Consider the following 6,475-nt stretch of genomic DNA (forward strand, 5'->3'; position numbering starts at 1 on the left):
TGCCTTAACACTCTGACATACGTCACATACGGCTACATACTCAGTAATATCCGTCTTCATTCTTGTCCACCAGAAACATTCCTTCAAATCCAAATACATCTTAGTGTTTCCGGGGTGAATCGAGTATGGCGAGTCATGCGCCTCCTGAAGTATTAACTTCCTGATCTCCGGGTCACTGGGCACATAAATACGATCCTCAAACCATAAAGTTTCGTGCTCATCCTCACGAAAACCTTTGGCTTTTCCTTTACTCATATTTTCCTTTATCTCTGCAATCTCCTTATCAGTCTTCTGGGCTTCTCGAATCTTTCCCAACAATGTGGACTGAACTTCCAATGCTGCAACAAAACCTCTCGGAACTATCTCGGTTCCTTGAGATCGTCGGCTAACTCTTGCGGTAATTGCTACCTCTTGAGCACTGCGTTGGTTTTCCCCCGAAGAGGAAAGGGTGATGCAGCAAAGTAGCGTAAGTATTTCCCTCGGTTTTTGAGAACCAAGGTATCAATCCACTAGGAGGCTACGCGCGAGTCCCTCGCACCTACACAAACAAATAAATCCTCGCAACCAACGCGATAAGGGGTTGTCAATCCCTACACGATCACTTACGAGAGTGAGATCTGATAGATATGATAGGATAATATTTTTGGTATTTTTATAATAAAGATGCAAAGTAAAATAAAAGCAAAGTAAAAGGCAACGGAAATAACTAAGTGTTGGAAGATTAATATGATGAAGATAGACCCGGGGGCCATAGGTTTCACTAGTGGCTTCTCTCAAGAGCATAAGTATTTTATGGTGGGTGAACAAATTACCGTTGAGCAATTGACAGAATTGAGCATAGTTATGAGAATATCTAGGTATGATCATGTATATAGGCATCACGTCCGAGACAAGTAGACCGACTCCTGCCTGCATCTACTACTATTACTCCACACATCGACCGCTATCCAGCATGCATCTAGAGTATTAAGTTCATAAGAATAGAGTAACGCCTTAAGCAAGATGACATGATGTAGAGGGATAAATTCATGCAATATGATAAAAACCGCATCTTGTTATCCTCGATGGCAACAATACTATACGTGCCTTGCTGCCCCTACTGTCACTGGGAAAGGACACCGCAAGATTGAACCCAAAGCTAAGCACTTCTCCCATTGCAAGAAAGATCAATCTAGTAGGCCAAACCAAACCGATAATTCAAAGAGACTTGCAAAGATAACCAATCATACATAAAAGTATTCAGAAGATTCAAATATTGTTCATAGATAAACTTGATCATAAACCCACAATTCATCGGTCTCAACAAACACACCGCAAAAGAAAATTAAATCGAATAGATCTCCACGAGAGAGGGGGAGAACATTGTATTGAGATCCAAAAAGAGAGAGAAAGCCATCTAGCTAGTAACTATGGACCCGAAGGTCTGAGGTAAACTACTCACACTTCATCGGAGAGGCTATGGTGTTGATGTAGAAGCCCTCCGTGATGGATGCCCTCTCCGGCGGAGCTCCGGAACAGGCCCCAAGATGGGATCTCGTGGGTACAGAAGGTTGCGGCGGTGGAATTAGGTTTTTGGCTCCGTATCTGATCGTTTGGGGGTACGTAGGTATATATAGGAGGAAGGAGTACGTCGGTGGAGCAACAGGGGGCCCACGAGGATGGAGGGCGCGCCCTAGGGGGGTAGGCGCGCCCTCCTACCTCGTGGCTTCCTCTTTTGTTTCTTGACGTAGGGTCCAAGTCTCCTGGATCATGTTCATTCCGAAAATCACGTTCCCGAAGGTTTCATTCCGTTTGGACTACGAAACTCTGAAATAGGCAAAAAACAGCAATTCTGGGCTGGGCCTCCGGTTAGTAGGTTAGTCCCAAAAATAATATAGAAGTGAATAATAAGGCCCAATAATGTCCAAAACAGAAGATAATATAGCATGGAGCAATCAAAAATTATAGATACGTTGGAGACGTATCAAGCATCCCCAAGCTTAATTCCTGCTCGTCCTCGAGTAGGTAAATGATAAAAACAGAATTTTTGATGCGGAGTGCTACTTGGCATAATTTCAATGTAATTCTTCTTAATTGTAGTATGAATATTCAGATCCGAAAGATTCAAGATAAAAGTTTATATTGACATAAAATAATAATACTTCAAGCATACTAACTAAACAATTATGTCCTCTCAAAATAACATGGCCAAAGAAAGTTCATCCCTACAAAATCATATAGTTTAGTCATGCTCCATCTTCGTCACACAAAAATGCTCTCATCATGCACAACCCCGATGACAAGCCAAGCAATTGTTTCATACTTTAGTAATCTTAAACTTATAAACCCTCACGCAATACATGAGCGCGAGCCATGGACATAGCACTATGGGTGGAATAGAATATGATGATGGGGGTTATGTGGAGAAGACAAAAAAGGAGAAAGTCTCACATCAATGAGGCTAATCAATGAGCTATGGAGATGCCGATCGATTGATGTTAATGCAAGGAGTAGGGATTGCCATGCAATGGATGCACTAGAGCTATAAATATATGAAAGCTCAACAAAAGAAACTAAGTGGGTGTGCATCCAACTTGCTTGCTCACGAAGACCTAGGGCACTTGAGGAGGCCCATTGTTGGAATATACAAGCCAAGTTATATAATAAAAAATTCCCACTAGTATATGAAAGTGACAAAACAAGAGACTCTCTATCATGAAGATTATGGTGCTACTTTGAAGCACAAGTGTGGTAAAGGATAGTAACATTGTCCCTTCTCTCTTTTTCTCTCTTTTTTTGGGCCTTCTCTTTTTTTATGGCCTTTCTCTTTTTTTTATTCCTCACTTGGGACAATGCTCTAGAAAATGATGATCATCACACTTCTATTTATTTACAACTCAATGATTACAACTCGATACTAGAACAAATTATGACTCTATATGAATGCCTCCGGCGGTGTACCGGGATATGCAATGAACCAAGAGTGACATGTATGAAAGAATTATGAACGGTGGCTTTGCCACGAATACTATGTCAACTACATGATCATGCGAAGCAATATGACAATGATGAACGTGTCATGATAAACTGGATGGTGGAAAGTCGCATGGCAATATATCTCGGAATGGCTATGGAAATGCCATAATAGGTAGGTATGGTGGCTGTTTTGAGGAAGATATAAGGAGGTTTATGTGTGAAAGAGCGTATCATATCACGGGGTTTGGATGCACCGGAGAAGTTTGCACCAACTCCCAATGTGAGAAAGGGAAATGCGAGGTACCGAAGAGGCTAGCAATGGTGGAAAGGTGAGAGTGCGTATAATCCATGGACTCAACATTAGTCATAAAGAACTCACATACTTATTGCAAAATCTACAAGTCATCAAAAACCAAGCACTACGCGCATGCTCCTAGGGGATAGATTGGTAGGAAAAGACCATCGCTCGTCCCCGACCGCCACTCATAAGGAAGACAATCAAAGAACACCGCATGTTTCAAATTTGTTACATAACGTTTACCATACGTGCATGCTACGGGACTTGCAAACTTCAACACAAGTATTTCTCAAATTCACAACTACTCAACTAGCACGACTTTAATATCACTACCTCCATGTCTCAAAACAATCATCAAGCATCAAACTTCTCTTAGTATTCAACGCACTCATAAGAAAGTTTTTACTAATCTTGAATACCTAGCATATTAGGATTATTTAAGCAAATTACCATGCTAATTAAGACTCTCAAAATAATCTAAGTGAAGCATGAGAGATCAATAGTTTCTATAAAACAAATCCACCACCGTGCTCTAAAAGATATAAGTGAGGTACTAGAGCAAAAACTATATAACTCAAAAGATATAAGTGAAGCACATAGAGTATTCTAATAATTTCCGAATCATGTGTGTCTCTCTCAAAAGGTGTGTACAGCAAGGATGATTGTGGTAAACTAAAAAGCAAAGACTCATATCATACAAGACGCTCCAAGCAAAACACATATCATGTGGTGAATAAAAATATAGCTCCAAGTAAAGTTATCGATGGAAGTAGACGAAAGAGGGGATGCCTTCTGGGGCATCCCCAAGCTTTGCCTTTTTGGTGTCCTTAGATTATCTTGGGGGCCACTGTTGGGGAACGTAGTAATTTGAAAAAAATTCCTACGCACACGCAAGATCATGGTGATGCATAGCAACGAGAGGGGAGAGTGTTGTCCACGTACCCTCGTAGACCGAAAGCGGAAGCGTTAGCACAACGCGGTTGATGTAATAGTACGTCTTCACGATCCGACCGATCAAGTACCGAACGCACGGCACCTCCGAGTTCAGCACACGTTCAGCCTGATGACGTCCCTCGAACTCCGATCCAGCCGAGTGTTGAGGGAGAGTTTTGTCAGCACGATGGCGTGGTGACGATGATGATGTTCTACCGACGCAGGGCTTCGCCTAAGCACCGCTACAATATTATTGAGGTGGACTATGGTGGAGGGGGGCACCGCACACGGCTAAAAGATCAAATCAATTGTTGTGTCTTTGGGGTGCCCCCTGCCCCCGTATATAAAGGAGCAAGGGGGAGGTGCGGCCGGCCAGGGAGGAGGCGCGCCAGGAGGAGTCCTACTCCCACCGGGAGTAGGACTCCCTCCCTTCCTTGTTGGAATAGGAGAAGGGGGGAAAGAGGTGGAGGGGAAGAAGGAAAGGGGGGCGCCGCCCCCTCTCCTTGTCCTATTCGGACTAGGGGGAGGGGCGCGCGGCCCTTGCCCTGGCCGCCTCTCCTCTTCTCCACTAAGGCCCACTATGGCCCATTAACCCCCGGGGGGTTCCGGTAACCCCTCCGGTACTCCGGTAAAATCCCGATTTCACCCGAAACACTTCCGATATCCAAATATAGGCTTCCAATATATCAATCTTTATGTCTCGACCATTTCGAGACTCCTCGTCATGTCCATGATCACATCCGGGACTCCGAACAACCTTCGGTACATCAAAACTCATAAACTCATAATATAATCGTCATCGAAACTTTAAGCGTGCGGACCCTACGGGTTCGAGAACTATGTAGACATGACCGAGACACGTCTCCGGTCAATAACCAATAGCGGAACCTGGATGCTCATATTGGCTCCCACATATTCTACGAAGATCTTTATCAGTCAGACCGCATAACAACATACGTTGTTCCCTTTGTCATCGGTATGTTACTTGCCCGAGATTCGATCGTCGGTATCTTAATACCTAGTTCAATCTCGTTACCGGCAAGTCTCTTTACTTGTTCTGTAATACATCATCCCGCAACTAACTCATTAGTTGCAATGCTTGCAAGGCTTAAGTGATGTGCATTACCGAGTGGGCCAGAGATACCTCTCCGACAATCGGAGTGACAAATCCTAATCTCGAAATACGCCAACCCAACAAGTACCTTCAGAGACACCTGTAGAGCACCTTTATAATCACCCAGTTACGTTGTGACGTTTGGTAGCACACAAAGTGTTCCTCCGGTAAACGGGAGTTGCATAATCTCATAGTCATAGGAACATGTATAAGTCATGAAGAAAGCAATAGCAACATACTAAACGATCGAGTGCTAAGCTAACGGAATGGGTCAAGTCAATCACATCATTCTCCTAATGATGTGATCCCGTTAATCAAATGACAACTCATGTCAATGGCTAGGAAACATAACCATCTTTGATCAACGAGCTAGTCAAGTAGAGGCATACTAGTGACACTCTGTTTGTCTATGTATTCACACAAGTATTATGTTTCCGGTTAATACAATTCTAGCTTGAATTAAACATTTATCATGATATAAGGAAATAAATAATAACTTTATTATTGCCTTTAGGGCATATTTCCTTCAGTCTACCACTTGCACTAGAGTCAATAATCTAGATTACACAGTAATGATTCTAACACCCATGGAGCCTTGGTGCTGATCATGTTTTGCTCGTGGAAGAGGCTTAGTCAACGGGTCTGCAACATTCAGATCCATATTTATCTTGCAAATTTCTATGTCTCCCACCTGGACTAAATCCCGGATGGAATTGAAGCGTCTCTTGATGTGCTTGGTTCTCTTGTGAAATCTGGATTCCTTCGCCAAGGCAATTGCACCAGTATTGTCACAAAAGATTTTCATTGGACCCGATGCACTAGGTATGACACCTAGATCGGATATGAACTCCTTCATCCAGACTCCTTCATTTGCTGCTTCCGAAGCAGCTATGTACTCCACTTCACACGTAGATCCCGCCACGACGCTTTGTTTAGAACTGCACCAACTGACAGCTCCACCGTTTAATGTAAACACGTATCCAGTTTGCGATTTAGAATCGTCTGGATCAGTGTCAAAGCTTGCATCAACGTAACCGATTACGATGAGCTCTTTGTCACCTCCATAAACGAGAAACATATCCTTAGTCCTTTTCAGGTATTTCAGGATGTTCTTGACCGCTGTCCAGTGATCCACTCCTGGATTACTTCGGTACCTCCCTGCTAGACTTATAGCA

Source organism: Aegilops tauschii, chromosome 5, assembly GCF_002575655.3.
Source record: "Aegilops tauschii subsp. strangulata cultivar AL8/78 chromosome 5, Aet v6.0, whole genome shotgun sequence".
In the NCBI taxonomy this organism is placed as follows: domain Eukaryota; kingdom Viridiplantae; phylum Streptophyta; class Magnoliopsida; order Poales; family Poaceae; genus Aegilops; species Aegilops tauschii.